Genomic DNA, 12,756 nt, shown 5'->3' on the forward strand with positions numbered 1-12,756 from the left:
TTAAGCTGTCATTCTTGCCTGATAAAATGGGCTTTTTTTCTCAAAATGAGCCACAACCTGGGTAACACCTCTTGTCAACAGGAAACACTTAATACAATATACTACCACTTTTAAAACAGAGGTTGCACAGGTTGTCAGACAGAAAAACCTATTAAGATGTACAGCCACTTGAATAAATGAGGTAAAAAAATTAAATAAATAAATAGGCGCAGCACATCCTGCCATGCATAAAATACCTGCCAGGCTGCTTTACAGACCCCTCTTTTCTGATGAGTGAGAAAATCTAAAAATATAATCTATATGGAGATGTATGGACCTACAAAAATATAATCAACAAGTGTTCTTAGACATGAAATTAGGAAAATGGTATAGTGTGTAAATATTAGAAAAACACATTAAATATTATTCAATAATATATATTATTTTATTTAAATAAATACTAATGACAATAATATATTTGAGTACACACACTACACTATATCAAAATCAAAATATAAATATTAGATGAAAACATAGAAATTAGCTAAATAAAATATAAATATTAAATGAAAACTGAAATTATTAACATTGTATTAGCAACTATCTAGTTGAAGCACTAAACCTGCTAACTGGAAATAAACAAAGTGAACTAAAACAAAAATAAATTTATGCTAACAAAGACTTTTTTTAGCATTTATTTAATTAAAATACAGTAAAAACAGTTCAATTTTGAAATATTATTACAATTTAAAACAATAATTCAACAAGTGTTCTTAGACATGAAATTAGGAAAATGGTATAGTGTGTAAATATTAGAAAAACACATTAAATATTATTCAATAATATATATTATTTTATTTAAATAAATACTAATGACAATAATATATTTGAGTACACACACTACACTATATCAAAATCAAAATATAAATATTAGATGAAAACATAGAAATTAGCTAAATAAAATATAAATATTAAATGAAAACTGAAATTATTAACATTGTATTAGCAACTATCTAGTTGAAGCACTAAACCTGCTAACTGGAAATAAACTTTTTTTAGCATTTATTTAATTAAAATACAGTAAAAACAGTTCAATTTTGAAATATTATTACAATTTAAAACAATAATTTTTTTTTATTGTAACTAAATGTTACATTTTAAATTGTAATATCACAATATTACTGTTCTTATACTGTATTTGTGAAGCATAATATACATCATTCTCTCTTATATCATATCATACACAGAAATATCTTAGTTTTTAGATACAAAATGACAACACATGAAGTGATACAAGAAAAAGGTGGAAAAAATAGCCATTTGAAACTTTTAAAAGTCAATTTTTTCCTAGTGAGAGGGTGGCATCTTTTTTGTATCCTCATTTAACTTTTAAATCCCATATATTCTGTTCTTGCATTTTCCTGTTCTGTGTCCAGAAGGCCTCAATCCCATCAAATGCCTTAAGACCTCCAGTTAAAAGCGCAATCTATAATTTTGGCAGCTGGCTGCCTGTTAATGGGGCTAAAATCTCACCTCTTTGACTTCAGAAAACTCCCGTACACTTCAGTGTTTACAATCTCACACCGAGTGCATGGTTCATCCTGAAATATTTCATGGATTAAAGATTGTCTTTACAATGGCTGCACAATACTTTGACGCTGGGTCAGTTTGGTCAGCCGTAGACAGAAAGGCCACACACACACACACTGGTCTAAGAGCAGTCCATCTTTGTCATCTCTGAGCCAGACTCTCATACAGCAGACAATGGTGGACTTCAATTCACACAGCCCTTCTGATGTGTCAGACATAAACTCTCTCTCTCTTCCTCTCACTCTCCATCTCCCTTTCCCTCAATGCCTCCATTTATTCCATTAGACACAGGGTATTCCCTAGGTCATCATTGTGTTGGTATCCAGGTTGCCAATGGCAACAGTCCCATCGTCTCACCCACTCTCTGACACCATGTCTTTTGTCCATACATCTGACTGAGAGACAGAGAAGCAGCGAGTGGGCAGAGGAGAGAGTGTGAAATTAGTCACGCAAATACCACCGAGCACAAGTGTGCCCCCTGTTGGTGGAGTAGAGAGAGCAGGTCTGTGGGCGTATTGTGAGTGAAAAGGATTGTGAGGGGAATCTGCAGGTGGACACAGACTCACACAGTGCCAAAATTCCTCAGCCAATCGCATCTCTTTCTCACTCACTGCCTCGGTTTGTTGTTCTTTATATCCCATGAGAGAGACAGAAGCAATAAACAAAAATTGAGGGAAAATTCAATTCATTAATATTAGCTAATGCATTGGGCTAATCATGAATGAAACTTTACAGTACTTATTAATGTTAACATGCTACATATTTCTACACATATTAACATTTAAGATTTTTACAAATTGATGTATTATGAATTAACAGTCACACTTTATTTGAAGGTCCAATTCTCGCTATTAACAAACTACTATGACTTTTGCCTCAATAAACTCCTAATTTGCTGATTATTAATAGTTAATAGTTTAGGTATCGTGTAGGATTAGGGATGTAGAATATGGTCATGCAGAATATGCGCTTTATAAGTTCTAATAAACAGCTAATATGTTAATAATAGGCATGATAAGCAACTAGTTAATAGTGTGAATTGGTCCCTATACTAAAGTGTTACCGAATTAACAATGCCCACTACCATTACAGTTGAAATCACTGTTTCGCATTTTATTATATATTTGAAAATGTAATTTATTCCTGTGATGGTAAAGCTGCAAGCTGTTTTGTATTTTTGTGATTTTATAGTGATGCATTTTTTTCAATAACTTTTATTTAAAAAAATATATATATATATTTGTAACATTACAAATGTTTTCACTGTTATTTTTTGAATGCATCCTTGTTGAATAAAAGCATTAATTTCTTTAAAAATATATTTTCTTACCAGATTCCCAAACTTTTGAAAGATAGTGTAGCTAGAAATTAACACTACATTAATAATGCTTTAAAAATGTTAATTGTTAGTTTATGACACACAATGCATTTACATGTATTCATTAGCAGATGCTTTATCCAAAGCAACTTCACAATTAATTTGTTAAATTGCATAAGCATTCATAATTTTAACATACTAAATTTTATTGTAAAGTGTTACGTTTATTTCTTCTAGTCATCAATTAAATGGAGAGCGAATGGAGTCCCTCTGAATCCAATACAGATTTGTAACCTGAGAAAAGGGTCTTCATAATGTGTCAGATCTCAGAAAATGGGTTCAGATTAGCCAAGATTCCAAAGTCTGGAGTCAAAAGTTTGCGATTTCTTGTTAAACGATCATAAATGATCTGAACCATCCACATAGGCTGTTTTTTGTTTATGTTTTCATTCCTCCCAAGGAGTTTTAGAAGAAACACCTGATGATGGATCGTCAATTAGTACCAAGAAAGCAGATACGAACAATTCAAATCAAATTCATTTTCATTTCTATTACTCTGGAATCTTCCCAGAATATTGCACAAAAGTGTCCTGTATAAAAATGATCAAAGATCACTATGGAACAACATTTTCTTCAATCAATGAAGGTTTTTATCAAAATGAGTTTTTCTTTAAGATTACAGACACAAAGGATTGGTTTTAAATAGGACAGCAGATATTGGGCTAAATCAGGAGCTGGGCATACCTGACCTGCACGATCAACCTGCAATCTACTTCAGGAATCTAAAATGGTCTCATTAATATGAATTATGTTTCCAGGTTTCTAACAACCTCAGCATGTCTAAGATCCAGCAGCAGCTTTAACGCTCACTCTCTCTCTCTCTTTCTTTCTTTCTCTCTCGAACAGAGGAAACTGCAATACAATGATAACGGCTGTGAACACAATAGACCCTAGGAGCACATTCACACCGGCAGGCCAAGTTTAGCTCAGAAAGGTCAGCACACACAGACCTCTATTCCATTATTCTCAACATCATCCTTTAAAGCGGGCTGTAGTCAGCTAATAAGAGTGGAGCGTGTCTTTTTTAGGACAAGGAGGAAAGCCTGTATGACGCGAGCAGTTTGTAGCCTGGGAGAACTGCAATGTATTCCAACAATCCCAGGGGTTTGTTATCAGACTGAATGTCTTTGAGGGTGAATCACCACAGGATTCACTTAAAATGCATCCAAATTTAATGCTGCATGTCGGTGGGTATATTTCAAAATATAAAATATGACATGCACCCATCCATTATGTTTCCAAAATGCCAATGAGTGGGAAAATGTACTAACCCTAAAGGATTTTGGCCACATTTTAAGACAAATTTTGTGTACCATAAAACATTTATTTAGTCATAAGGCAAAATCTGCAATCATTTAGGATGTAATACTCACCAACGACTGATTAATTGCCTCCATGATAAATCTCTGACAAAGTTCTGCAGTCCTGAAGTGTGACTCCCATGACAGCAATCTAAATAAAAGCTGATAAGCACAGAGCACTCGAGAGATGCTCAGTCACAAATATTTGTACTTTGTATCTTATCTATATTATACACAAACATTTTATTTATTTTTTTGTTATGACAATACTATTGACAGTGCTTTGAGTAGTCCACAAATTCACTCTTGCACAGCATACGACACTCAAAATGTCCTTTTGTTTTCCACAACAAAGAAATATTGCAATAAACGAACTTCAGTTTGTGCAGCACCATTTCCATTTCTTGTGTTAATCATGTGATGTTCTGACATCGCTATTAAGTGCCCATTAACAGTCAAGATGTACTTTGTAAATCTGTTTGTATGTTGCACAGTCTGCCTTGGCTTTTACAGTTTTACAGTCCGACAAGCAACCATCATAAAAAAAATGTTTTTTAAAAAGACAATTTAAAAAAACAAACAAAATTAAATTAAATTAAAAAGTGTACCTGACTTAAACGCCAATTTCTGTCATGAAACTCTAGATGGCGCAGACTGATGGGTCGATGGGTCATCAATGCAAACTGATGATATTCACAGCCTTAAACTACTTGGCATAAGCTGATTGGTTTATGTTGCATACGCAGACAATGAGCTTGCTGCTCTACATTTAAATGGTTGGTTAGCATTAACTAGAGCATTTCACAGCATGCTTTCAGAGTTCCTTTGAAACCCTCCACCTCCCCAGTTCCACTTGTATAGATCTGCTACAGGTTATTATATTTGCTATTTGTGTCGTAAAAACTCACAGAACCGTGTCAGTGTATGTATTGGCAGAAGCAAGTTCCTGTACTTGCTTTGCAGCAGCAGCAATAATCTACAACAACAAAAATAACCAACAGCAGCAGCATCATAGTAGATCTATTCCGACGAAACTAAATACATTAAGATTGTCATATACATTACCATTAGGGCTGCTCTCGACTAAAGATTTTTCTGGTTGACTAGTAGTCGTTCATTTGAAGCATTAGTCGACTAATCACACATTTATTAATAAATAATTCAAATCATAATAATGTGCCTTTAATTGCCTACATAGCCTAACAATTGCTCATGCATAAAGCTTAACATGGCACACCGGCAGAAGTAATGATTATGAATGTGTCAGGGAAAACAGAAAGGAGGCTGCATTAACATTTTAATAATTAATTGATAAACTAGTGCTGTTTTTTGTTTTCAGTTTAAGAGATTAACTCGGTGACACTCACTCGTCATCTCCGCAGTAGTGATGCGCCTGTATGCATGTTTCATACGGATTACATAATTTGAGAATATCTGTTTTCCATTTGAATTGGTTTATTTGAAAGTAGACATTTCACTCTCTATAGACATTTTTTTATGTCTGTAAGGCAAGCATACACAGAGTCTTGGAGCTTCGCGCTCAAGTTCACAGAGACCGAGACGGCAGAAACCTCAACCTGTTTGCTTTCATTATTTTACAAAAGCGCAATGTTTTGTTGTTATTGTGAGTGCACACAAATAAATGTAGAGTCTTTACAGATTCGAAAGGTGTATTGCACTTATCTGTATGACTAAAAATGACGGAGTACTTTAAGAGCAAGTGAGCGCACCAGCTGTAGACAGGACACCTAGGTCTAATTTTGGAGCCGATGTCCCACCAGCAGGTTTTGAAATGTCATCTTGGTTACATAATGGAATATTTCTTTATTATAATATCCACCTTGCTTGAGATTTCCAGTAACTGTTCCTTAAGGCATCTGGTCTGGGATTAAAGGTCACAGTATTCAAAGAAAAAGGTCTCAACCACACCGTGGCATCTTGCAAAGGTTATCAGGGGAACGGATGAACATTTGAACTTTTTGGGGGTTTTGTAACCTGATACAGGTTAAATAAATCACTGAAATAATAGTTTTGGATTTTAACCAATAAAAAGGTTATATTAAATAACCTTTTTAATCAAAGTGGGTATTATTTTATAGAGCAAAACTATTTTATGCAACCTGGCTGTTCAACATCAAGCCAGCACAGCCATCTGTTGTGTGCAATGTGTGGAGCTTAAAATATTTTTACATGTTTAAAAAAAGCATCAAACGGCATCTTCAAACCAGTCTACATGCACATCTGTTGATAGCGACACCATACACATTCTCAGGAACAGGACAGTGCAACATCCCGGAATGTAAAACTTCTTTGAACTGCTCCATTTTCCCAGAGAGCAAAATGTGCTCATCTCAAAGCCACTAAGATCCATGTGAAACCACCACCATGCCACACATCAAACATGAACGCATAGAGCCTAAGGCACAGATGTTTCAAAGCACACATGCACCCTGTGTCTACCACTAAACAAGAGCCCCATCTACCCAGAGGACTTTGATGAACCACATGACTGCTTCACCCAAGCCAGAGAGGCCAGGAGCTTTAGATGTTTAAAAAGGAATATCTTACTCAGATACACCCATATTCTGCACTCACTGGGTAATTATTGTTTATTGCGACAACAACACCAGAAAAAGGAGAAAGATAGAGGCTCTGTTTAGTTAAACTGAGCAGAGTTTGAACTGAATCTTAAACATTTTTACTCTGAAGTCCAAAAGTGATGATATACGTTTGTTGTGCCCTGTTAAGAGTCCTACAGAGGAAAACAGCACATCCAGCTTCACACTGGGAGATCTGACAGCAAGCCAAAAGTCACCAGCGGCATGTGCCAGTCTCATTTGCGTGTGGGTGAACAGAAAAGATCTTTATCAGTGACAGAGGTCATAAATGTCTCTGTGTGATTATCGTTATCCATACGCCAACGATCATAATTATGTAACCATTCTGTGCATTTCATCCTATCTCTCTTTTCACCCATTTCACAAATCCACTAATTTCACTTTTCTTCCTCTCTCTCTATGCACCCCCATCGCTGTCTGGGTATTTAAACCCCAAAAAATCCAACACAATACCACTTCTCTATGTTGACTTGAGTTGGAATGAGCACAGATGAGTTGAGCTGAGTGAGTTAACATTAGAAGGCTTGAGATGGGTTAGGTTTACATAGAACAGGTTAATAGTTCACCCAAAAATAAAAATGTGGGTCTCACTTTATATTAGGTGGCCTTAACTGCTATGTACTTACATCGAAAAATAAGTACAATGTACTTATTGTGTTCACATTATATTGCAAAACACTTTTGCTGCTATTGAGGTGGGATACGGGTAAGGTTAGGGAGAGGTTTGGTTGTTATGGTTAGATTTCAGGGTGGGTTAAGTTGTAAGGAATGGGTCAACAGTGTAACTATAAATGTAATTACAGAAATGAATTACAGATGTAATTACATGCAGATATTTAAAAATATATATAATTACAATGTAAAACCATGTGTGTACACAATAATTGCATTGTATCAAATTATTAATTTAAATGTAAGTACATCGTTGTTAAGGCCACCAAATATAAAGCGGGACCAAAATTTGTTTACTGACCCATGTTGTTTCTTTTGAAAACTCCAAAAAGAAGATATTTTGAAGAATGTTGGGGTCCAAACAACACTGGACCGTACTGAAAGTTTTCAAAATATTATATTCTCTTGTGTAGTCACGTAGGTTTGGAACGACAATAGGGTGAGTAAATGATCACCAAACTTTTTTATTTTTGGGTGAACAATTCCTTAAAGTTGAGAGGACTTGGGATAAGTGGACTTGAGATGAAATGACTGCATTTGAGAAGACTTCATTTGAGTTGAGAAGATGTCTTAAAATTGAATGATGAGTTGATGTGACAAAATGAGATGACTTCAGATGAGATCGTTTGAGTTTAGTTGACTTGAGCTGGGATGAACAATGCTCAGTTGAGGTGAGTTGGGCACAACTAAACAGGAGTTCAAAACTGCTGAGCTGAGAAACTCAACTAAAGTCCTCAGGAGGAGAGGTATTGTGTTGGACTGGGAGGTGGGGGGTTTTAATGGGTCAAGTGCCCAGACAGCACAAGCTTTGGGGCCTAGAGAAAGGGAAAAAAAGAAAAAGAAAATTTATGGAGAGGGTAAAGACAGAGAAGAATGAATAATGTGCTGTAGAAAGGAGACCTAAAACTTGGAAATGTTAGCATCTTTGCACTTACGGTTCCATCATCCTAAGTCAATGTTGTTATTTTTTTAAATGGGTTTTTGGTTAAATGCCTGAAATTAGATCAAGACATTTTTGCATTTTATTCTATGACAATACACCACTCATGACTTTATGCATCTTATGAAATGCAGTTGTTTAACAGCTAAATGGGACTACAGAGGTTGTCGGGGACATTAAACGTCACGCCAATCAAGAAAACTCATTAGTCCTTTTTTACAGCCTCATGTTTATACTCACAATTACACCAAGTATTCTAACACAAACTTTCCAATTTGTGGATTTTAAATAGAGATTAAAAGAGTTGTCGACGCTTAGTGGTGGTGACATTGGAGTCACGCGAGAGTGGTGTAGTTTATAGTCTAACTTTTACTTTTTACCTCTGGCGATTGTATTTAGGCTTCAAAATGTAATAAAACCTGTGTTCATTTGTGAATATTGTTATTATGAGAAAAACATCTAATAATCATAAACTGTTGTTGGTCACGGAGCTTATTTCTGCAATAATTCAAAAGCTGATGCAAAATTCTACTGGGTTTTTGTTAATAGAACAAGGGTGATCCTCAAAATTCCTCAAAATAGCCTACAAAATTATACCATCCAAGCAGCACGCTATAGTGTAACATGTATAGAACAACATAACATAGATATGGACACAGAGAACCACACAGACATTTAATAACCTCTGATTAAGATAATTTCTGTTCACCCAAATCCGGATGACAGCAGCAATCTCCTCTCCTCAAATAAACCTCATACAGTCACAAACGTCCCGAAGTGTGTCAGTCTGTGTGCGGGGACCGGTCGCATATAATTATATAATTAAGTCTTGTCTGATTGTTCTCTATAAGAGGGCAAAGGGGCCGTTTGAATGTGTATCTCAGCAATTAGGGACTTTTCAGAGTGTAGGAATGTGGTGCGCTTGGCATTTTTGAGTAAAAGGGCAGCTCTCTGCTTGAGAGTGCCAGCGCTGCGGGATGAGATCATGACTGGAGATGCCCACTCGCTGGAAACAGCGGCACAACTTTTGCTCCCTCGCTCCCTCTTTCCTAACAGCTGGGGGAATTCCAGACCCGTTAGATTATGGATTGAGGAGATTAAGGTTTTTAGGCCTAAATCAGATGTTATGCCTCTGTTGTGCTACCGCCCTCATAGCTGGAACATTTTAAACCCAACGAACCGACTCGCTTTCTTTTTTCCGCACTCTTGCTTTCTCACTCTGGGCAGGATTTGGCTGTTTGCTGATAAGCCGTGTGTGTATGAGGTGGCAGGCAGGCCGTTTGCTTTGCAGATAGTATGGTAGTGCTATTGTTGCCCAGCAGGAGTTGTGCAAGGGATAAGAATAATCTGGAATAACGCAGGCGTAAACGGAGATTATGGTCGAGGTGAAAGGCACGGTGGACCTGAGGCCTGGTGAGCTTTTAAAACAAAGATAGAACAAACGCACGCTTGATACAGACACACGGAGGCATTACATAAGAGCCAGCCAGACTTGATGCCCTTTAGCCAAACACAGCATTTACCCCATATCTAAGACCAGAGCCCTTTGACTTTGCCTCTGTATTAAATGTCTGTTCAAGTCTGTTAAAAGGTCACAGTGATGCCATGTGTAAATTTCATGGTGGATAAGGATGGCAGTCGGGGACACTTTCTGGTTGGCTAAGAGAGTGAAGCAGTGGTTGCACTGGGCTTTGAATATGAAAATCAGGCCCAGTTCTACGGGGGTGCTAGGTGCTCAAACTAAATCAAAAGCACCCTCAGTTAAAGCTGTATTAATGGCATTTTATTGAATATTTGGCTAAATATTCAGTGCATTATGGTTTGCACTCTGGAGATCGATTTCTTGTTTTTGGTCTGGTATTGTGTTCAGTGCGAATCATCTCATTATAACAAAGTGTTGACAATGTAAATAAGAGATTAGTTGTGCAGTGTAGAGAACTTTATTGATAATAACATATCTTTATGAGATTGCGATGAACTAAGATGAGTGACAGCTTTTTAGTGATTATGAACGGAGCGCTCTTTGCACCATAGCAACTGACGCCAATATATATATACCCTATATAGGCTATATATACACTACCGTTCAAAAGTTTGGGATCACTAAGAATTTTAATATATTTTACCGAAGTTTATTGTACTCATTAACGCTGTATTTATTTGATCAAAAACACAGAAAAAAACCCTGTTATTTTGTGAAATATTATTGCAATTTAAAATAACAGTATCTATTTTAATGTACTTTAAAATATAATTTATTCCTGTGAAGCAAAGCTGAATTTTCAGCATCATTACTCCAGTCTTCAGAGTCACATGATCCTTCAGAAATCATTCTAATATGCTGATTTATTCTCAATGTTGGAAACAGTTGTGCTGCTTCATGTTTATTTGGAACCTGTGATACTTTTTTCAGGATTATTTTATGAATATATAATTTAAAAAACAGCATTTATTCAAAATGGAAATCTTGTTACACAATATAAACTACCGTTCAAAAGTTTGGAGTCAGTACATTTTTTTTCTTTCTTTTTTTTGAAAGTAATGAATACTTTCATTCAGCAAGGATGTGTTAAATGGATAAAAAGTGATAGTAAATTCTCATATTGTTAGAAAAGATTTTCATTTTAAATAAATGCTGTTATTTTTAACCTTTTATTCATAAAATAATCCAGAAAAAATTATCAGTTTCCAACAAAAAAAACATCACAGCTCAACTGTTTCCAGCACTGATAATAAATCAGCATATTATAATGATTTCTGAAGGATCATGTGACACTGAAGTAATGATGCTGAAAATTCAGCGCTGCATCACAGAAAAAAATAATATTTGAAAGTATATTAAAACAGAAATCCAATATTAGAAATTTAAATAATATCTCACAATATTACAGTTTTTTCTGTATTATTGATCAAATAAATACAGCCTTGGTGAGCACAAGAGACTTCATTAAAAAACATTAAAAATCTTACTGATCCCAAACTTTTGAACGGCAATGTATATACATACAAATAGTTACAGCACCCTCACTAATTTAAGAAGCACCCTCAGTGATTTGATTCTGGAGCCGGACCTGATGAAATTGTATCTCATAATCTATTATCTTTTCAATTTACAGGTCAAACTTCTTTTTTTGAAAGTAATGAATACTTTCATTCAGCAAGGATGTGTTAAATGGATAAAAAGTGATAGTAAATACTCATATTGTTAGAAAAGATTTTCATTTTAAATAAATGCTGTTATTTTTAACCTTTTATTCATAAAATAATCCAGGAAAAAAGTATCAGTTTCCAACAAAAAAAACATCACAGCTCAACTGTTTCCAGCACTGATAATAAATCAGCATATTATAATGATTTCTGAAGGATCATGTGACACTGAAGTAATGATGCTGAAAATTCAGCGCTGCATCACAGAAAAAAATAATATTTTAAAGTATATTAAAACAGAAATCCAATATTAGAAATTTAAATAATATCTCACAATATTACAGTTTTTTCTGTATTATTGATCAAATAAATACAGCCTTGGTGAGCACAAGAGACTTCATTAAAAAACATTAAAAATCTTACTGATCCCAAACTTTTGAACGGCAATGTATATACATACAAATAGTTACAGCACCCTCACTAATTTAAGAAGCACCCTCAGTGATTTGATTCTGGAGCCGGACCTGATGAAATTGTATCTCATAATCTATTATCTTTTCAATTTACAGGTCAAACTTCACCAAACTTGAATTTTTAGTACCAATAAAACATAGACAGACAGACAGACAGATAGATAGATAGATAGACAGACAGACAGATAGATAGATAGATAGATAGATAGATAGATAGATAGATAGATAGATAGATAGATAGATAGATAGATAGATAGCATTCTGTTTTATGAGCTATATTTAAAGTTTACTCTACCCCACATCTATTACCAGTTTTGATTTACATACAAACTGTATATTATATTAAGATTTTGCGGCGAGTCAGTGTTTAGACGACAGCATTCATAAAAAAAAACAAGCAGATATCCAAAGATTGCTCAGATTTGAGAAAAACACTGATCATGAAAGGATATTAAAATAGAAAAGAGAAAGAAATAACAGATTCCCAGGACTTTTCAACATGCCTTTAAGTTCCCTTCATTTGCCCTCTCTTGTCCCTCTCTCTTTTTTTGTTGTTTTTTCCCCACCCATTGAGAGCAATGTGTATGTGAAAGAATGTCATCGTGAGACGCACAGACTGCTCACTACTGCCGTTTACCAGCTGAAAATCATGTCTAAC

Source organism: Sinocyclocheilus grahami, unplaced genomic scaffold (assembly GCF_001515645.1).
Source record: "Sinocyclocheilus grahami isolate Dianchi unplaced genomic scaffold, SAMN03320097.WGS_v1.1 scaffold66.1, whole genome shotgun sequence".
NCBI lineage: Eukaryota > Metazoa > Chordata > Actinopteri > Cypriniformes > Cyprinidae > Sinocyclocheilus > Sinocyclocheilus grahami.